This window comes from Pleurodeles waltl, chromosome 7, assembly GCF_031143425.1.
Source record: "Pleurodeles waltl isolate 20211129_DDA chromosome 7, aPleWal1.hap1.20221129, whole genome shotgun sequence".
Classification (NCBI taxonomy): Eukaryota; Metazoa; Chordata; class Amphibia; order Caudata; family Salamandridae; genus Pleurodeles; species Pleurodeles waltl.
The window spans coordinates 591,701,305-591,723,971 of NC_090446.1; the positions used below are offsets into that span (position 1 = coordinate 591,701,305).

At 46.8% G+C, this 22,667-nt stretch overlaps 1 protein-coding gene across 2 annotated transcripts in view; it reads right to left on the reverse strand.

Annotated features, from left to right (window-relative positions):
* Positions 1-22,667, reverse strand: part of KDM3B (lysine demethylase 3B) — an 892,876-nt gene that overhangs the window by 403,134 nt on the left and 467,075 nt on the right. The gene's annotated exons all lie outside the window — the stretch shown is intronic.

Below are 22,667 nucleotides of genomic sequence, written 5' to 3' on the forward strand. Positions count from 1 at the left end.
ACAACTGAACAGGCTGCTCTCTCTTTGTTCACTGCTATAACTTAGGAAATAGCATATGATGGGCTGAATAGAGGGCGGGAGAAAACCACTTAAATGGGAAATATCCCCTATTGTTTAACCCACCATTCAGGATCTCTACAATGGCATGTACCCAATTTATCACAGTTACAACTTTTGAGTAGACAACTAGAAATGGAATTAGCACTGTAATAGAGATGGAATGTGTAACAAACACCAATGAAAAAATGAAGAGTTCACACCAACAGTGCTATCAGTTCTGGCAGTGAAAAACCAGTCTATGCGAACAGACTCGAACAAGCAATGATAAGGATAAAAGGGTGCTGGTTTAGATGACAGACCAACTGGCTTTGCCAATGCTTATTTAAAAAAAATAAAAAAAAAGGAAGTGTTATTTGTACAGGCAATACATGGAAAATGCTAAGATAGCTAAGTATACAAGAGATTTATTTTTATCATCAAGAATGCTATATTTCTATATTTCAAGAAAAGCATTAAAACAAAGCTTTATGAATTAGTTTAAGACCAGATTGAGTTCCCAGTGGTGGGGATGGAGTTCTGTTAGGCGACAACAATTACTTTAGGCCTTCTAAAAAGTCCTTAATGTATGATCTCAACAGTCATGTTGCCAAATTTAGTATTGTCATGTTCGAGGAAGATCATGCCCCTGTAGTCTGGTGAATAAATCTGATCTTTTTTGCAACCTTTTGTGTGGTTGGATGTGTGACTGGATGGAAATTACAATATGTTTGAGTACAAACACTGTCTTGGCTAGTCTGGCACTGTCAGCATCACTGTTGCTTGAGACTTCAGAAGTTTCAGAATCACAGCTGGTATCAGTGGTGTTGACAGAAAGGTACAGTAAAGTAATGTCCTTTATCAGTTTATCAGAAGCCCAGTGTCCCTGGTTCTGGAATTATGTATACAAAGATTAGCCTTTTTTTGCTCTGCAAAACTGCAAAACATCGAAGACATGGAGCAACACATCATTAATTAACTACTTGTGGTTTTCTTTATAGAAACCACTCTATCACCAATCAAATTTTTTTTAGACCATCTGCTATATGCATTATTTTCAAAATCAGCCCTCTTGCCAAGACCCATAACCAAATCTTGAGCCTCTAGAGACCGGGGTCTTGATCGTGTGCTAGCTGCAGACAGTTGATACAATGGGAATCCTTTGTCTGACAAACAGCCCTGGACTGACAATTGCCCTAGATAAGCTCTTCATCTGTGGCAATCGTTTGTGAAGAGTACCCCAGCTAAAAAACAAACAAAAAAGCACATCCGGATGCAAGTCTCTCTCTCTCTTGCATGGCATAAGAGACTTTCACTGCTGAAGCTTGTGAAGTTCATGAATTTGTCTCTTCAATTTTTCTGACTACTGATCCTTCACTTGGGACAATGGAAATAGAGGAAGCCATGGAGACGAGACTATTTTGTCAAACTATTTGTTTGGTATTACTCAACACAATGTACCATCCCGAACTTAATGACATTCTCCCCTCCTTTTTTGTGGTTCAATTGTTGCCATAAACAAGACAGAATCGGAGCAGACGATGAAACAATTTTTCTCATTCTTCTCTAGGCCTAGACTGGTGAGCAACGATGCTGCCCTTAGGGAGACTTACTTCACTGTCAATGGGCTTAGAGCCTTGATTAATCATCTGTAGGGATAAATAAATATTCCTAAAAAAAAAAAAAAAAAAAAAAAAAAAAAAAAACAAAGATTGGCTGTTACCACTGCCATCCATATGGAAAAGTGTGGATCAGACTTCAGGTCTAATAAAAACTGTATATTGCAAATGACTCGCCTACAACAAACATTACAAACTTCCTATGGTGTTTTGCTCTAGGGGTGTGAAATCATCTTGCAGATCAACTGCACACATCAATATCCCTATTTTATATGTGGAAACATCTGGTAGACAGCGAGTATCCCAAATTTCTATTTCTTGATCCACTTACAGGCAAAGCACAGATCTAGAACTAACCTAAACTGATTTCAGGCGTCTCCTGTGCATTAGGGAAAGCTGGAATTAATTACTTGTATTTTAATGACTGAAACTGGTTCAATTGCATGTTTCTTCAAGAGCAAAGGTGTTTCTTTCCTCAAAATGCTAGCCTGGTGCTTCAATGTTGGTACTGGAGAAGGAGGCGATGGTTTTGCCTTAAAACATTGTGGATATATGTAGGAAGCTGGCCCTTGTTGCAGTTACCCCCTACCTTTTGCCTGATATTGATGCTGACTGGACAGTGTGTGCTGGGATCCTGCTAACCAGGCCCCAACACCAGTGTTCTTTCCTTTAAACTGTACCACTGTTTCCACAATTGGCAAACCTCTGGCACACAGATAAGTCCCTTGTAAAAGTACCAGTGGTACCAAGGGTGCTGTGGCCAGGGAGGGTACCTAAGGGCTGAAGCATGTGTTGTGCCACCCTAAGGGACCACTCATAAAAACACATGCACACTGTCATTGCAGACTGTGTGTGATGGTGGGGAGAAAAAGGCAAAGTTGACATGGCATCCCTCTCAGGGTGCCATGGCCACAAAACACTGCCTGTGGCACAGGTAAGTCATCCCTCTAGCAGACCTTACAATACTAAGGCAGGATACACTATACCACAGTTGAGGGCATAGCTGTATGAGCAATATAACCCCGACAGTGTCTAAGTCCATTCTTAGACCATTTTAAGTGCAGTGTGGCCTTATTGAGTACAAGGGCTGGGAGTTTGTCATTACGAACTCCACAGCTTCATGATGGCTTCACTAAAGGCCGGGAAGTTTGGTATCAAACTTGTCCGCACAATAAACCCACACTGATGCCAATGTTGGATTTATTGTAAAAAGCACACAGAGGTGCCCCCTGTGTTTTACCCAACTCTCTAGTGTAGGGCTGACTGGTCTGTGCCAGTCTGCCATGGGCATACACGCTTCTGACCCCATGGGGTGAGGGTCTATGTGCTCTCTGGGCCCAGAAACAAAGACTGCTCTGGGTGAAGGTGCTTCACACCTCCACCCCCCCTCCCCCTTCTGCAGAAACTGTACCACTTGGTGGTGAGCCTCAGGTGTCCTGTTACAGTGCCACAGGGCACTCCTGCTAGTGGAGATGCCCGCCCCCCAGACAAAGCCCAACTTTTGGCAGCAAGTTCAGTGGGAAACTTAGGAAAAACAAGGAGGGGTGACCACTTCAGCTGGGACCACCCCTAAGGTGTCCAGAGCTGAAGTGACCCACTCCCCCTGCAGATTCCACCATCTTGATTTGGAGGACAAAGACCAATAGGCTTAGGTCTGTGTCCCCTCCCCAGGTGGAGTGGACACTAGAAGGGTGTAGTCACCCACAGGGACAGATGCCATTGGTTACTGCCCTCTGACCCCCTGTAATGCCCCTAAATCCAGGATTTCATGGTCTTTCTGAACCCAGCTCACCAGAGTCCTGAGAACCTCAAGAAGAGAACAAGAAGAAAGAAGGACGCCTAAGCTGACCACCAGCAGAGAAAAGAGAAGACTGTAGACACCAACTGATTTGGTCCCAGCCTTACTGGTCTATCTCCAGCTTCTAAAGCCCCTGCTACAAAAAGGTGACGCATCTTGCAAAACCAGCAACTTCTTAAAAGGCCCAAAAGGACTGCCTACACAACAGCAGGCCAAGATCTCCTGAGGACAACTACCCTGTCCACAGAGAAACTCCAGCAAAGGACCCCAGTACTGCCCTGGAAACCCGTGAGCCCTGTCCACTCTGCACCCGAATCCCACAGCCCGTGTCTAGGTGGCTCAACAGTCTACAGCAGGTCCCTGGGTGATTCTGACCTAGTGTCCACCCTGGGTAGACCCCCTCCTGACCAACACACTGACACCTGCAGCCTAAATCTGGAGGACCCCCCTGACCGCAAGAGAAATGGACAAGATTCTAGACGCCTAAAGGTACCTCTGCACATGCAGCCCCCTGGCCTTGGGGAATCCGACAACCGGTCCAACATCGTTGAAAATGCAGCCCTCCTCCTTGTACACGAGGTAGGGTTCCTGGAACCAAGCCTGTGGCCTAATGGTGACCCCTGGGGTCCCCTGATTCAAAATCACTGATAGCCCAAAGTTAAGTTTGCACCCAGCCATCCCTGTGCCGCTGAGGGTGTGTGCTTGGTGCTGACCTGTGGCCCCCAGTGCTCTCCTAAACACCCCAGGTCTGCCCTACAGAGATGTGGGTAGTTACCTGCTGGCAGATCCAATTCCGAGTGCACTCAGTCCCCATAGGAGCCCATTTTAAATCTTGCAGTAACTTTGACCTCTGCACCCAGCCAGCCCTGTGTTGCTGGGTCTTTGGTGTTAATTTGAACCCCAACCTGTGGACATCCTAACCCCCAGTGACTGGAACTTTAAGTCTTGTACTTACCTCACAACTATTAACTTTTCTTTCTCCCAGAACTGTCTTTGAAAATTGCACAGTCAAATTTAAAAAGGATATTTGCTATTTTCTTGAAAATTGTTTAACTTGTCAAATAGAAACAAAGTGGTGTTGATACATATGCTTGCTACTTACTTGCAAATATACTTACCTGCAAAATGAATCTTGTGGTTCTAGAAATAAAGTAACAAGATATATTTGAGCTTTTTTACTATATAATAAAATTGGCCTGGAATTAGCCATTGAGTGTGTGCTCCCTTTGTTGCCTGTGTGTGTACAACAAATGCTTTACACTATCTTCGGATAAGCCTAACTGCTTGACCTCAATACCACAAAAGAGAGCACTAGTATTATCTACTTTAGCCTGTTAAACTTCTGAGGATCCCCTGGACTCTGTGCATACTATAGCTCATTTTGATATAGTATATACAGAGCCAGGTTTTCTACAATATCCATGTTTTACAATATGGAGCATCCACTTGTCTGCCCCTCTCTCCCACTTTTCAGCATAGGATACCGCTCCACCACTAAAACAGCGAACTGAGGATGTATTTCTGGTTATTTGACCTTGGAAGACTTCCTTTGGTAGGGATACATCTGGCCTTGTTGAAGATGTTTTTGATATGGCCAAGCAAGGGGACTAAACCATCTGACAGTGGTAGCAGTGATCTCTGGTCTTGATTGAGGCGAGAATAACTTTTCTTTAATCCCACCCACCTTCACAGTCTCTGCCTTGTTCTTCATTTTCATCATCTCCTCCTCTGTATAGTGACCAAGCAAAGACAGCTGAGAAAGGAATATTCAACATCTAGAGATGCGTGTCAGGCTTCAGGGTAATCAGACGCAACTATGATGACCAACGTTCGATTTATTGTGGCATTAACAGATCGCCGCCAACTCGGCAGAGTTAAACACAACACTGACGACTTGGTAAGAAATCGAGGAGACTTTCCAGACTAACTTCCCAAAGCCTTGTGCTGATGATGTGCCAAACCGTCTAAGAAAGAACCAACACCTTTCCAGATCTCCCACTCATATCTCTGAAGGAGAGCTGTAGTGCTGGGAGTTTCCAATGTAGTCACTGCCATTCCACATATCTTCCTTGCAATGGCGTCAGCTTTTTACTTTTTCTGTCAGTCAACACAGTTATTTCTGGGGCCACAGCATGCCTTCTTTTAACCCAAGTAAATATCACCAAATCCGGCTTTGATCAGACTTTTTTTTTCATTTTCAAGTGTGGAGTGGCACCCTTCACCATGGTTTGGGAGAGAAATTTCTCCTTTGCAGTCTCAATACGCCCCAGTACAAGAAGCAGGAGAGGTATTGGTGATCCTCTCAGATGCAAAGACTCCATGATAATGGAAACTGCTGCTTGCAGTGCTTCCACAGACATTCAGTTTTGAAGCACATTGTGGATGGTGATATCATCCACCAGCAAAACATCTGAAGGGGAAGCTGTAGGAAAATGAGTGGGCAAAGTTACCCCTGCCACCCTTTGAATTGAGACCAGGATGGAGGCACTACAGAAGAACTGCATCCTCTGCATCTTTCTAGAGTGCATGTGGAGTGCTCTTCCCTATGCGAGGGTGCTGCATGAGGTGGAGTGCATGTACACAGCTGTTTTCTTGGGGTCACTGGCATTTTTCAAAATTCAAGTTAGAAAAGACCATAAAGGGTGATACATTAAGGTATAACAATATCTGAACCTACAGTAGAACCTCTGACTGTATGACAAAACCTGGGCAGGAGCCTAAAGCAGCATTGCAGGCTGTTCAGGAGTCTCACACAGACTTTTTTTTGTGTTAGAAAATCTTGATGCTTTCCATCTTTACATGTCAAACTTGACGAGAATTTCTATGTCAAACCTGACAATGTTCAGAAGTGGTGCAACTGTGATTTTAGTAACTGGGAGTGCTGTGGTGATGCTGAATAAACAGTTTATATAGAAGAGGACGCTATCATGTGCTTCTACTAAAGTATATATAAAGTGATGGATGGAATACTTGAATTAATCCCAGCCACTCAATTACTCGGGCCGCATCCCAGTCCATCGTTTTCTTGCACACCATGCCACCTCAGTTTGGGCCAAGCTATATGCAAATCAGAATCAGTTTTGAATCTGCCCTAATGAGAAAAGTCTAGCCTTAACAACCAAGTCAGGTCCTCCCTGAACCACAACACAAGCAACCCTGTCCCGGTTTTGACCTTGTTATGACTCAGTCGGGAATAGCTTGGTGTCAGAAACAGTGTGCTCAGGACCCTCATCTGTGCATACCTGTCAAACTTTGGGCTTCATACTAAAATATATAAAAAGTGATGGATGCTTTATAAGATTTGAGACATACAATTATGCATCTTCCAGGTCTATAGACACCAAACCGCCTCTTTCCATCAACGGGAGAAAGTACTGGTGAGTCACCAAAGCAGCTTTGCTTCTTTAAGCGTTTGAGGTTCCATGAGTATTTAACTACCCTTCGGATAACACAGACACTGGAGTTAAATGCTTGATGATTAAATCTTTGAAAGCTCCTATACAGCCTTTTTCTGAACTAGCTTTAATATGTGTTAAAGGGTGTAGGTAGCTGGGTTCTGGGTGCAGTACCACCCCACTTTTTGCCTGGTGTTTAGATGCAACTTTGACTGAAGTGTTCTGGGTTCCTGCTAACCAGGTCCTCAGTGCCAGTGTCCCTTCCCTAAAACAAGACACCTGGTCACGATCTCCAAGTGACCAGGACCCTCAGCTCCCCCCCCCCCCCCAACCCCTAGTAAATGGTACCTTTGGTCCCGAGGGCATGGGTACTGAAGATGGGCCGTCAGAGCTGCAGCACAATTTATACCACTATGAGGGACCCAGCACCAACCGTATGCAGACTACAAATGCAGGCTGTGTGACAAGGAGGTGCTTTCACAATTTAAAACACGACACGGCACACAGCCTGTGTGCCATGTCCCCTGACACTGCATGCAATTTATGTAAGTCGCCCCTCTAGCAGGCCTTAGAGCCCTAAGGCAGGGTGCTTTATATTACATGTAAGGGCATATCTGAATGAGCAGGTATGCGCCTGCTAAGTCTGTCAATTCTCAGACATAGTAAGTGAACAGAGAAGCCATTTTAAATGCATGTGCTGGACACTGGTCACTACGAATTTCTCAGTTACATGATGGCTTCTCTAAATATAGGGATTTTTGGTATCAAACATTTCAGATTAATAAATTCTCACTGATGCCAGCGAGGGATTTAGCGATAACTGCACCCAGAAGGCACCCTAGAGGTGGCACCTGAAAAACTACCAGCTACTAGTGTATTTACTTACTGGTCCTGACTAGTTCAGCCGTCAAAGAGGTGTTTCTGGCCCCCCGAAGTGAGAGCCAGCACTCCTAAGTGCCAGAGACAAAAGCCTGCACTGGGCAGTGGTCTTATCAACTCACCCAGACAGGATGGACATTTCAGGGCAGGGAGCTCCAAAGGCCTAATCAACCTTTGTTATGCAACCCATGTCTTCCAGATGGTGGAGATGACAGACACCCTGCCCTGACCCCACTTTTGGTGGCAGTACAGGTGAAAAAATTAGGCAGATTAGGAGGCATGCCAACTTCATGCCAGCCCCACCCCCAAGGTGGACACTACCTTTTAAATTCCTCCAACTTCTACAAAGACTCAGAATCCCATGAGCAGTGGAACTGCTTTGCAACAAAGTTTCAAAAAAAGGACTCTACAGCCCCTGGATCAGCAAGAATCCGACATCTGAAGTTACCTCTACACCCAGCAACTACAACCTGAGGTAGAGCCAACCAACGGTGCCAGCACAGTTGCCCAGCTGTCTAGAGTGCGAGTCCACTTAAGTTTGACCCCTCTTGGACCCACCAAGTTGCCTGCAGCTTCTGCGCACAGAGCCCCCCGCCAACCCCCCCTTGGCCCCCCCGCCCAACCAGCTTCCCTACCTTGCAGCCTTGTGGTGATAGAAAACCTGACACGTCCGGGAACCACTGCACCCGTCGCCCGTGACCCAATCTGAGGTGGGTCACTGGAGCCAATGACTTCCCCCAGCTTGCCTGAGCTCGACTCCATCCTGTGTCCCCCACTGCTGTACTCCCTGACAACGCCTGCAGTCTCAACACACAAGACCCCCTGACCGTGAGTGCTCCTGGATGAGAAAACCCGACGCCTAAGGACACCCCTCCATCCACCGGCCACGGAGAAATGGACCAAAGCAGCACCTACGTCACCAAGCACCCAAAATCTACAAACTACCTGTTTGTTGTCCCCGGTTGGCTTCCTTGCCAGAGCCTGTCTTTATGAGGCAGAAACTACCATAGAAACCATTGGGCACCTGACACCTTACTGCACCCGGCGGTCCCAGTGCTGGCTGGAGTGACCTGTTGGTGTGGTTCTGATCAGTGCCCAGTACTTACCTTGCTTCCTGAGCTCAACCTTTTAAGTCGTAGTTAGTCGTGTGTTTGCAGAACATTGCTTTCCTCAATAGGATAACTCTGAGAAACTGCAGAGTATTTATGCTTAAAAGTCTATTTACTAGATTACAAAGTGAGATTGGCCTCGTAATCTGTTAACCCTGTGTTTGCCGAACATTGTTTTACCACCATAGGATAACATTAAGAGAACTCTGAAATTGCACTAGGTGTTGATTTCTGAAGCTGCAAAGTCTTTATGCTTAAAAGTCTAATTCCCTGATTACAAAATTCTAGAGTCTGAAACATATAAAAAGAATTGATATTTATCTAAATTGGTCTTAGATTTACTATTTGAGTGTGTGTCTCATTTATGGCCTCTGTGCGTACAACATATGCTTATAGCTATCCACTTATAAGCCTAACCGCTTGCCCACACTACCACCAAATTGAGCATTAATCTATCTACTTTTGCCTCTGCAAAACCAATTGGGGATCCACTGGACTCTCTGCATAGTGTACTTCATTTTAGTGCACTATTTAGTGAGGCAGCTTCCTACAAGGGGCATTAGATGCTTGGACTAGATTTTGGTCGTTTCAGAGAAGGTGTCTCCACAAACTTTAGAGCATGTTAATTTTGAACAACATCCAGCTCCCATCCGTCCAATGTCAAATCCTGCATTTTTTTCCAACAATGTACTATTCACCTATCCACAGGATAAGTTGTTATGGGCACTACAGATAAACTGCCTTTGAGGTTGTTCAGAGTGATAAGACATATCCCTTGACCTGATGACTGGCAATGATTACGAAAAGTAGAGATCTGGTGTTATCTATATCAATTTAATGGTTCCAAGACCATCAATATGTTTGATAAAGATATTTTCGTAATCAAATGACATGAAGAATTTGTGTGTACTTGTTCCCTTAATAATGTGCATTTTAACCAACCATAACATCTTGTAGCTGCAGAGTTTCCAATCTGTTCTAAGTGGAGAGTCGACGAATTTGTTGCTAAATCATTAAGAGAAGCAGAGGCTATTTCTCTTTTCCTAAGAATCGTCAAGGCTTAAATTCTATTTTCTTCAGGCAATTTGCCCATAGTAGCCCAAATTCTACCTTCTCTGCAAAGGCAACTGAATATGGGATTCCTGAATTTTCTTTGTGGCACTTCAGTTACCACTGAGGTATTGTCCATAGTCTATCAGTGTAAGGAAATGCCTCCTTGGCATGGTTACCGCCTGACTTTTTGCCTTTGCTGATGCCAAGTTATGATTTGAAAGAGTGCGGAGGCCTGCTAACCAGGCCCCAGCACCAGTGTTCTTTCCCTAAAACTGTACCTTTGTCTCCACAATTGGCACACCCTTGCATCCAGATAAGTCCCTTGTAACTGGTACCTCTGGTACCAAGGGCCCTGATGCCAGGGAAGGTCTCTAAGGGCAGCAGCATGTCTTATGCCACCCTGGGGACCCCTCACACAGCACAGACACACTGCTTGCCACCTTGTATGTGCTGGTGGGAGAAAATGACTAAGTCGATATGGCACTCCCCTCAGGGTGCCATGCCAACCTCACACTGCCTATGGCATAGATAAGTCACCCCTCTAGCAGGCCTTACAGCCCCAAGGCAGGGTGCACTATACCATAGGTGAGGGCATAGGTGCATGAGCACTATGCCCCTACAGTGTCTAAGCAAAACCTTAGACATCGTAAGTGCAGGGTATCCATAAGAGTATATGGTCTGGGAGTCTGTCACACACGAACTCCACAGCACCATAATGGCTACACTGAAAACTGGGAAGTTTGGTATCAAACGTCTCAGCACAATAAATGCACACTGATGCCAGTGTACATTTTATTGTGAAATACACCCCAGAGGGCATCTCAGAGATGCCCCCTGAAAACATACCCGACTTCCAGTGTGTGCTGACTAGTTTTTGCCAGCCTGCCACACACCAGACATGTTGCTGGCCACATGGGGAGAGTGCCTTTGTCACTCTGTGGCTAGTAACAAAGCCTGTACTGGGTGGAGGTGCTTCTCACCTCCCTCTGCAGGAACTGTAACACCTGGCGGTGAGCCTCAAAGGCTCACCCCCTTTGTTACAGCACCACAGGGCATCCCAGCTAGTGGAGATGCCCGCCCCCTCCGGCCACGGCCCCACGTTTGGCGGCAAGCCCGGAGGAGATAATGAGAAAAACAAGGAGTCGTCACTGGCCAGTCAGGACAACCCCTAAGGTGTCCTGCGCTGAGGTGACACTGACTTTTAGAAATCCTACATCTTGCAGATGGAGGATTCCCCCAATAGGATTAGGGATGTGCCAACCTCCCCTCAGGGAGGAGGCACAAAGAGGGTGTAGCCACCCTCAGGGCTAGTAGCCATTGGCTACTAACCTCCCAGACCTAAACACACCCCTAAATTGAGTATTTAGGGGCCCCTAGAACCTAGGAAAATAGATTCCTGCAACCTGAAGACAAAGAAGGACTGCTGGCCTGAAGCCCTGCAGAGAAGACGGAGACACCAACTGCTTTGGCCCCAGCCCTACCGGCCTGTCTCCCCACTTCAAGAGAAACTGCAACAGCGACACATCCCCCAGGGTCCAGCGACCTCTGAAGCTCCGAGGACTACCCTGCATCTAAAAGGACCAAGAACTCCCGAGGACAGCGGTCCTGTTCCAAAGAAACTGCAACTTTGCAACAAAGAAGCAACTTTTAAAGCCCACACGTTTCCCGCCGGAAGCATGAGACTTTCCACTCTGCACCCGACGCCCCCGGCTCGACCTGCAGAAAACTACCACTACAGGGAGGACTCCCCGGCGACTGCGAGCCCGTGAGTAGCCAGAGTTGACCCCCCCCCTGAGCCCCCCCACAGCGACGCCTGCAGAGGGAATCCAGAGGCTCCCCCTGACCGCGACTGCCTGCTTCAAGGAACCCGACGCCTAGTAAAGACACTGCACCGCAGCCCCCAGGACCTGAAGGAACCGAACTCCAGTGCAGGAGCGACCCCCAGGAGGCCCTCTTCCTAGCCCAGGTGGTGGCTACTCCGAGGAGAAGCCCCCCCCCCCCCCCCTTGAAGAGACCCATGGGTCTCCAATTGAAACCTATTGCAAACCCGATGCCTGTTTGCACTCTGCACCCGGCCGGCCCTGTGCCGCTGAGAGTGTACTTTCTGTGCTAACTTGTGTCGCCTCCCGGTGCCCTACAAAACACCCCGGTCTGCCCTCCGAAGTCGCGGGTACTTACCGGCTGGCAGACTTGAACCGGGGCACCCCTATTTCCATTGAAGCCTATGCGTTATGGGCACCACTTTGACCTCTGCACCTGACCGGCCCTGAGCTGCTGGTGTGGTAACATTGGGGTTGCCCTGAACCTCCAACGGTGGGCTACCTTGGACCCAACTTTGAACGCTGTAGGTGCTTTACTCACCTGCAAAACTAACCAATACTTACCTCCCCCAGGAACTGTTGAAAATTGCACTGTCTAGTTTTAAAATAGCTTATTGCCATTTTTGCAAAAACTGTACACGATATTGTGTTAGTTCAAATTTCCTAAGATACCCGAGTGAAATACCTTTCATTTTAAGTATTACTTGTAAATCTTGAACCTGTGGTTCTTAAAATAAACTAAGAAAATATATGTTTCTATATAAAAACCTATTGGCCTGGAATTGTCTTTTGAGTGTGTGTTCCTCATTTATTGCCTGTGTGTGTACAACAAATGCTTAACACTACCCTCTGATAAGCCTACTGCTCGACCACACTACCACAAAATAGAGCATTAGAATTATCTCTTTTTGCCACTATCTTACCTCTAAGAGGAACCCTTGGACTCTGTGCATGCTATTTCTTACTTTGAAATAGTACATACAGAGCCAACTTCCTACAATCAGGCATTAACGCATTGGGCACACAGCTTTGTATTTATTCTCAATTGCCATTTCGGATTTTTCCTTAGAATAGTATAGAAAAAATTATTTCTTGAGTTATGTTATAGGCGGATTAAATATCAGTGTTGCCCAATCACCTTTGAAAGTGAACCCTGATGCACCACCTTTGTGAATCCATCATCAGGCACAATAAAATCATCATATAGAGAGGAGCGAGAACAGAACTCAGAATCCTGTAATTTATAATTAACATCTACTCAATACTGTAGTCTCTCATACCGCCATGACTATGTTGCTCAAGATTATTTTGGCTACAAGCAACATCTTAAGCATGCTGTTCTTCTGATCCTTCTACAGGCAAGGCTGAAAGTTGTTTTTTTGATGCACGAACTGATAACAGGTCAACTGAAGGCCGCTCAGGTGACCTGGGTGGCTGAGAAAATAACTCATATCTTGGTTCAGTATAGCATTCCTTAAATGCCCCTCAGTTTTTAAAAAGTACATTAAGTCTTCCGGAACAAACTATCAGACTGGCAGGTTCTGAATTATAATGTCTGTCATACATCTAAGATTTGGTGGTGTATTTGATAAATGAGCAGATTTATGCTGATAAAATTGGTGTCAAACTTCTAAAACAAGCATCCTCTAAGGTCTGTGCAAGAGGCTCATTTATTTTAATTGGACACCTTTGTGCAAAAACTTTAATAAAGAGTCACAGACTAGCACTGCTCAGATGATGGTGACAATTTATGGACAGTTCATGAAAATGTTTTTGGTCATGAAGAAATCATTAACAATTTGAAATGAAGATGGCCTCTTCAACAGTTAAGTAGTTGAGGCTAGCTGGTCCTCAACATAAAAAATTCATTGATAAAGGGCTTGATAAGAAATAGAAGCTTGGTCAGCTGCAGGTCACTCACTACCTTAGTCACTTCCTGTTTTCCACACACTATTCTTTTAGGAACAATACTTAATTTCTCTCAAAAAACTGTTGTAACGGGTGGATACGGTTTTGGAGATGTAACATTTTTATAGGTGTTGATAAAGGCAGTGTACACACTGCAGGTGAGGGTCATCAGTGTAAGTCCAGTTATGCCTGTAAGACTAACACGCCTCGAAAAGAGAATTCTTGCCTTTCTGATTAGTCTGAGACATATATACGAAGATGTTAAAGGGACCGGACAATGAGGCAGGCTGAAAAACACAACACCTAAACGCAATTCAATGCATATTTAAAGCAAAAGCCCAGATGCTAATAAGTATCACAAACATTCTAAGGCCTGCTGCCAACTAAGACTATGACCAGATGTTCTTTCAAAATTCTTCAGTCAAACTGATATGCACATACTAGCAGAGTTGAAGATCGAGAGGGATATATCTGGAGGACACCATCTATGTCCTTATGCCCGATTCGTGCTTCTCCGGTCGGACTGTAAATGGACAGTAAAACAAAGCCTTATAGTGTGACTAATTACGTAGCAGAGGGTGTAAAGCATATGATTATACTAGTTAGTTGTGCTACACAATGCAGACATTTAGCATTAACGAAGCTTGCTTTTGACACCTATAGGTTTCTAGGAACGCTACTCAGCATCTGCATGGCTACATTTTTTTTCATTTTTTTTTTAAAGCCTGTGAGACAACTGGCCCTGTCAGTTTTGTAGGCGTGCTCAACACACAAGTGCACTCTACAAAATGAGGCTGGTGTTTTTTTTTTTTTTAGTTTCTATTCTCAGTTGGATATGTAGGTAAAAAGAAAATTAAACTCACAATTTTCATCTAATGCGTGCAGGTTGGGGAGGAGCAGCACTGGGAAGGGAGGGGTCAAACAGCAAAGAAACACGGGGGAGGCAAAAACAACAGAGTGTTTGTGTAGGAAAGCAACAGTATGAGATGCAGGGAGCAGCTGGAAACAGTCAGGCAACAGACAACAGAGAGATGTGCACGAGGTAGACGGCTCAAAAACCTATGCACTTTCATGGAGTACATCACATAAGAGAAAAAAGTAGTGCCTCAAGCAAGCAGTGGAAACAACAATGGCAGTCAATCAGTGTAGGAAAAAGGCTCCCCGTTGCAGTTACACCCCTCCCCCCCCACATACACACACTTTTTGCTCGATATTGATGCTGACTTGACTAAGAAGTGTGCTGGGACCCTGCTAACCAGGCCACAGTACCAGTGTTCTTTCATTAAAAATGTACAATTGTTTCCACAATTGGCACACCCCTGGCACACAGATAAGTCCCTTGTAAAAGGTACCAGTGGTACCAAGGGCCCTGTGACCAGGGAAGGTCCCAAAGGGCTGCAGCATTTGTTGTGTCACCCTAAGGGACCCCTCACCTAACACATGCACACTGCCATTGCAGATTGTGTGTGTTGGTGGGGAGAAAACGGCAAAGTCGACATGGTATCCCCCTCAGGATGCCATGCACACAAAATACTGCCTATGGCATAGGTAAGTCACCCTTCTAGAAGGCCTTAAAGCACTAAGACAGGGTGCACTATACCACAGGTGAGGGCATAGCTGCATGAGCAATATGCCCCTACAGTGTCTAAGTCTATTATTAGACATTGTAAGTACAGTGTGGCCATATTAAGTATATGGTCTTGGAGCTTGTCAAAAACAAACTCCACAGTTCCATAATTGCTACACTGAATACTGGGAAGTTTGATATCAAACTTATTAGAATAATAAACCCACACATGCCAGTGCTGGATTTATTAAAAAATGCAAACAGAGGGCATCTTAGAGATGCCCCCTGTATTTTACCCAATCCTTCAGTGCAGGACTGACTGGTCTGTGGCAGCCTGCCACTGAGGCGAGTTTCTGGCCCCATGGGGTGAGAGCCTTTGTGCTCACTGAGGCCAGAAACAAAGCCTGCACCGGGTGGAGGTGCTTCATATCTCCCCCTGCAGGAACTGTAACACCTGGCGGTGAACCTCAAAGGCTCAGGCTTTGTGTTACAATGCCCCACTGCACTCCAACTAGTGGAGATGCCTACCCCTCCGGACACAGCCCCCACTTTTGACGGCAAGTCCAGAGAAGATAATGAGAAAAACAAGGAGGAGTCACCCACCAATCAGGACAGCCCATAAGGTGTCCTGGTCTGAGGTGACCCCTGCCTTGAGAAATCCTCCATCTTGGTTCTGGAGATTCCCCCAATAGGAATATGGATGTTCCCCGCTCCCCTCAGGGAGGAGGCACAAGGAGGATGTAGCCACCCTCAAGGACAATAGCCATTGGCTACTGCCCCCCAGACTTAAACACACCCCTAAAGTTAGTATTTAGGGGCGAGCCTGAACCCAGGAAATCAGATTCCTGCAACCTACAACAAGGACTGCTGACCTGAAAGCCCTGCAGAGACGATGGAGATGACAACTGACTTGGCCCCAGCCCTATTGGCCGGTCTCCAGACTCAAAGAACCTGCACAGCGATGCACCCAGCAGGACCAGCGACCTCTGAGGACTCAGAGAACTGACCTGCACCTAAAGGACCAATAACCTCCCGGGGACAGAGACTCTGTCCAGAAACAGCAACAAAATTGCAACAAAGAAGCAACTTTAAAGAGACTCTAACTTCCACTCTTCACACTCTGCACCCGACGCATCCGACTTGAGTCCAAGACAACAAACACTGCGGAGAGGACTCCCAGGCGTCTCCAACGACATGGACACCCTGAGTCGACCTCCCTGTACCACCACAGCGACACCTGCACAGAGGATCCAGAGGCTCTCCCTGACCGCGACTGCCTGGTAACAAAAGAAACCGATGGCTGGACGAAGCACTGCACCCGCAGCCCCCAGGACTGAGAGGAACCACCTTTCAGTGCAGGAGTGACCAGCAGACGGCCCTCATCCTAGCCAGTCGGTGGCTGGCCCGAGAAGCCACCCTGTGACCTGCCTGCATCGCCAAAGTGCCACCTTAAACCCCCCCCCCCACCCCCGGTCACTCCATTGATTTCTACAGGAAACCCAACACCTATTTTGCCCACTGTACCTGGCTGCCCCTGTGTCACTGAGGATGTGTTTTGTGTACTTACCTCAAATTTGAATCTGGTGGTTTTAAAAATAAATTAAGAAAATATATTTTTCTATATAAAAACCTACTGGCCTTGAGTTAAGTCTTTGAATGTGTTCTCATTTATTGCCTGTGTGTGTACAACAAAAGCTTAACACTACCCTCTGATAAGCCTACTGCTCGACCACACTACCACAAAATAGAGCATTAGAATTATCTAATTTTGCTACTATCTTACCTCTAAGGGGAACCCTTGGACTCTGTGCACACTATCTCTTACTTTGAGATAGTATATACAGAGCCAACTTCCTACAGTTCCCCTGCTGCTGCAACAGAAGATCCTCCCGAAGAGGCAGCCTGATTGGAGGACTGATGCTCATTTTGAGAAGCTCTGGATACCAGACTCTCCGTGCCCAATTCGGAGCCACTAGGATTGCTTGGGCCCTGTTGTTCTTGATTTTCTTGAGAACTCTGGGCAGAAGTGGTATGGGCGGAAAGGCGTACAGGATACCTGAACTCCACTCGCAACGAAATGCGTCGCCTAGAGATAGCCCCCATGGAAATCCAACACGCAAAACTGCTGACATTCCGCGTTCTCTACGGAGGCGAACAGATCTAACCAAAGCTCTCCCCACTGCTGAAAGAGTCCTTGTGCCACCTATGCATGGAGATACCATTTGTGATCCGCTAAGCATTTTTGGCTGAGCTCATCCACCATGGCGTTCAGAGAACCTGCCAGGTGTTGAACCACCAGGGTTGTGCCCTGGTGTTCCAGCCATGTCCAGAGACGCAGAGCCTCTTGATCAAGGGTCCACGACCCCACACCGCCCTGCTTGTTGCAGTACCACATTGCGGTAGTGTTGTCCGTGAACACCTGCACTACCCTCCCTTTCACAATAGGAAGAAATGCTTTTAATGCTAATCGGATTGCCCGAAGCTCTAGCAAGTTGATATGGAGCCCAGATTCCGCCAGAGACCAGTGACCTTTGATCTCCACCTCTCCCAGATGGCCACCCCATCCCAGAAGTGACGCATCTGTCACTACTGTGAGATCTGATTGGGGAAGGGAGAGGAGTCTGCCTTTGACCCAATCGCAGTTCACTAACCATCACTGCAGATCCTTTGCAGTCCCCTCCGAGATCTGAACCACGTCAGTAAGATTTCCCTGATGCTGTGCCCATTGGAATTTCAGGTCCTACTGCAGAGCCCTTATATGCCATCTGGCATGCTTGACCAACAGGATGCCATGAGTCACAGCAGCCTCAGAGTCTGTCTCACTGAAATCCAGATAAAGGCCGAAACATCGGTATCATAACCTGAATATCCTGAACTCGCTGCTCGGGAGGATAGGACCGATACTGTCCAGAACAACTCCGATAAAAGTGAGCTTCCGAGAGGGAGTCAGGTGTGACTTCGGCATATTGATACTGAACCCCAGCGAGTGCAGGAGGCCCGCCGCCGTCTGGAGATGGGTGACGCGAGCCTGGGGCGTAGAAGCCTTCAACAGCCAATCGTCGAGGTAGGGGAAGACTGCAATCCCTGACCTGCGCAGATGAGCTGCTACCACCGCCATCACCTTTGTGAACATGCGAGGGGCACTGGTGAGACCGAAAGGAAGCACAGTAAACTGAAAAGTGCTCATGGCCCACCTTGAACCGCAGGTAATGCCTGTGGGCTGGCAGGATGGGGCTAGGAAAATATGCGTCCTGCAAGTCCAAAGCTACAAGCCAGTCTCCTTGATCTAGGGCAGACAAGACCTGAGCAAGAGTGAGCATCTTGAATTTCTCCTTCTTAAGGAAGAGATTGACGTCTTTTAAATCCAGGATAGGGCGAAGGCCCTTGTTCTTTTTGGGAATCAGAAAGTAGCGGGAATAACAACCACTGCCTACTTCTGACATCGGGACCCTTTCTATGGCTCCCTTGGCCAAGAGAGCCATAACTTCCTTGCGGAGCAAAACCAGATGGTCCTCCATCAGCAGTTACTTTGTCGGAGGGATAGTGGGAGGGAAAGACTGGAAGGGGAGGGAGTAGCCCTTCCGTATGATCCGCAGAACCCATTGTCCATTGTGATGTAAAGCCAGTGAGGGAGATGAAATTGAATCCTCCCTCCAACTGGACAAACGCGGTCCTGCAGAACCATACTAGGAGGGCTTGGGTGAAGTGAAGGGGGGGGGATGTGTGGTGGCTGACCTCTGGCCCGACCCTCTGGGTCTGATGATACCCCGTCCTCTTCCGGGATGTTGTGATGCCTGAGGACGGTGGCTAAACTGTGGCTGGCGTGGTACCACGCCCCTTCTGAAGCCTCAAGAGGGGCGAAAGAGACTGCTGTCGTACCAGCACTGAAAGGCCCAAGGATCTGGCCGTAGCTTGAGAATCCTTGAACCTCTCAAGCACAGAGTCTGCCTTCTCACCAAAAAGGCGAGAACCATCAGAAGGCATGTCCATCAAACTTGAGTGGACATCCCCCCGAAAAACCAGTTGAACGTAGCCAGGCGTGGCGACGTAGGGCCACTGACAATGAAATCGATCTGCCCAGCGAGTCGGTCGTGTCCAATCCACACCTGATCGTAAAATTGGCTGCATCCCTCCCATTCTTGACAGCCTGTGTGAGAGTGTCACGTACGCCCTCCGGGACCAGGGGCAGCACCTGTCCCACCGTATCCCATAAAGTATGGGAAAAAACGGCCCAAGAGGCAAGAGGTGTTTACGGACCTCAATGCCAGGCTAGTGGAAGAAAACATTTTCTTTCCAAGCTGGTCCAGCCTCTTGGATTCCCTATCCGGGGGAGCGGAAAGGAAGGCACCACAGGAGGTAGAGGCTTGGACTACCAAGCTCTCAGGGGTGGGATGTTGTGTCAGGAAACCAGGGTTGCTCGGAGCTGGTCTATGGCGGCGACTGACTGTCCTATTCACAGGAGCCCATTTGCTGGGTTTGGACCATGTACCCAGAAGGACGTTTGTTTGGGGCTCATTGAAGGGCAACATCGGCTCTGTTGTCGTCACCCCTGGTTGAAGCACCTCTGTCAGGAGATTCGTCCCGAGTGGCACCGTAGGCAACTCTAGGTCCACGACCTCAGCTGCCCTACGTACCACCATAGCATAAGAAGCTCCCTCCTACGTTGCCACATTAGGAGGAGAGAGCATGCCAGTATCTGGAGATGTGGCCTCCCCTAGATCCTCATACCAGTCCTGTTCCAGGTCATATTCCAAAGGGTCCTCAGACCCCTCCCATTCCTCTCCTGTGCCTGGCTGATCAAAATAATGCTCAGACAATGATCTGGGCCAAATCGGCGCCGAAGTCGGCATCGTACAACGTCACTCTGGCTCCGGATCACACGGAATGAGGATGGGGCTACCACCGGTGGAGGAAGCGTCTAAGTCGGACCTGGCGCCGGAGGAAGTAGACTGTGAGGGACTGGCGCCGGTCCAGACCCGGTATCGAGGCCCTAGTCGCCGACGTCGAATCCGAAGGGGCCCCTGCTGACCCTGCGGGGCCCAAAGTCCCACCCGAGGGTGCAGTCCGCTCAAAAATGACATGCATGGCCTCGTAAAATTCCTTTATTTAAGCGGGGGTCGCTCCGGTCCCCGGAAAAGGGGGAAGATGCGGAATCGGACCTGGTGATGGCTCCGCGGAACCGCGCTCGGAACGTTGACGTTCCCTAGACGCCTCGTCGGCCTATGGGCGTGGCGAAGTCGAAGTCTGCTTGGATTTCTTCTTCTTGTGCCTCTTACCTGAATGATCAGAGGACCTCGAATGCGAGGAAGAGGATTTGGGGCTCCGGGAGTGGTGCAGTGACCTCCTCCTACTGTGGGACCGTGAACTCCTCGGAGTCGCGCCGACCGAAGATGGCTGTCGGGCCACAAGAAGCTTAAGGGATCTCTCCCTCAAGGCCTTCAGAGCCATAGTCCGACAGTCGGAGCACGAGGTGGGATTGTGATCCTTCTCGAGGCACCAAAGGCAAACACGATGCGGGTCCGTCACCGACATGGTGCGATGACACGCACCACATGGCTTGAACCCAGTCTTTCTCGAAGACATGACTTCAAACAGTCAAAAAGACCTCAATGAAAGTCAAAGAAAGGGTAGCTCTAGTCTGGATCTGCGCTTAACCAGCGCGGAAGGAAAATAACTAATGCGAGCCTCTAGGAGTTGAAGTAGTCTGAAATATTGTTTTTAGTACAGCATGACCAACATTGGCCTATTGCTTTGAAAATACATCTACACAGTAATGCTTTGTAAATGTATGTGGTGTTGACCATGTGGACGCTTTGCATATGTCTGCATTGTTTCATAAAAATGCCATTAAAGCACCTTTTTTCCTAGTGGAATGAGCTTTAGGAGTTATCAAAAGTTGTTGCTTTACTTTAATGTAACATGTTGAATACATCTTACAATCCATCTAGCTAAACCTTGTTTAGAGATAGGATTTCCTTTATGTGGTTGTTTAAAAGCAATGAAAAGCTGTTTAGTTTTCCTAAACTCTTTTGTTCTATCTAAAAATACATTAGAGCTCTTTTAAGGTCAAGAGTGTGAAGGGCTCTTTCAGCAGTTGAATCTGGCTGTGGGAAGAAGACTGGCAATTCCACTTTTTGGTTGATGTGAAAAGGAGAGATTACCTCTGGCAAGAATTTTGGATTAGTTCTAAGTACAACTTTATGCTTGTGTACTTGGAAAAAAGGTTCCTCCAGAGTGAATGCTTGTGTTTCACTAACTCTTCTTAATGAAGTAACTGCTACTAAGAAAGCAACTTTCCAAGTTAGAAACTGAATTTCACAGGAAAGCATGGGTTCAAATGGTGGTCCCATTAGTCTTGTGAGTACAATATTTAGATTCCAAGCTGGAACTGGTGGGGTTCTTGGTGCAATAATAAATTTTAGTCCTTCCATGAAGGTTTAATAACTGGAACTCTAAAGGGAGAGGTATGTTGTATAGTGTGTAAGTATGCTGATATAGCAATAAGATGAAATTTAATAGACAAGAAAGCTAAATTTGCCTTTGTAAATGAATTAGGTAGCATACAATATCTTGTATTGATGCAGTAACTAGGTCAATGTTTTTAGATTGACAGTAATAAACAAAGCGTTTCCATTTGTTAGCATAGCATTGTCTAGTTGTATGTTTGCAAGCTTGTTTGAGAACTTCCATATGTTCTAATGGAAGTTGCAAATATCCAAATTCTATGACTTCAGGAGCCAAATCGCTAAGTTGAGAGCACTGGGATTTGGATGTCTGATTTGACCTTTGTTTTGTGTTAACAAATCCGGTCTGTTTGGAAGTTTGCAGTGAGGTACCACAGACAGATCTAGGAGTGTTGTGTACCAATGTTGTTGTGCCCATGGGGTGGGGAGGGGTGGCTAAGAGCATCATGGTGAGAGAAGTTTGACACAGTTTGTTGACCAGAAATGGAATTAAAGGGGGGGGGGGGGGGGGGGGGGGGGGGGAGAGCATAAGCAAATATCCCTGACCAGTTGATCCATAGAGCATTGCCCTTGGACAGAGGGTGTGAATGCCTGGATGCAAAGTTTTTACATTTTGTGTTTTCGCTTGTTGCAAAGAGGTCTATTTCTGGTGTCCCTCACCTTTGAAAGTACTGTTGAAGTACCTGAGAGTTAATCTCCCATTCATTCATCTGTTGGTGTGTTCTGCTTAACAAGCCCGCTAGCTGATTGTGTATTCCTGGGATGTATTCTGCTAGTAACTAAACGGGATTGTGAAACGCCCATTTCCAAATTGTTTGGGCTAGAAGGGACAGTTGAGATGAATGTGTCCCCCCTTCTTTCTTCAGATAATACATGGTTGTCATTTTGTCTGTTTTTATCAAGACAGTTTTGTGTTTGAGAAGGGGTTGAAATGCTTTTAGGGCAAGGAACACAGCTAACGATTCTAAATGGTTTATGTGATAAGTTAACTATTGTGAGTTACATTCCCCTTGTATGGT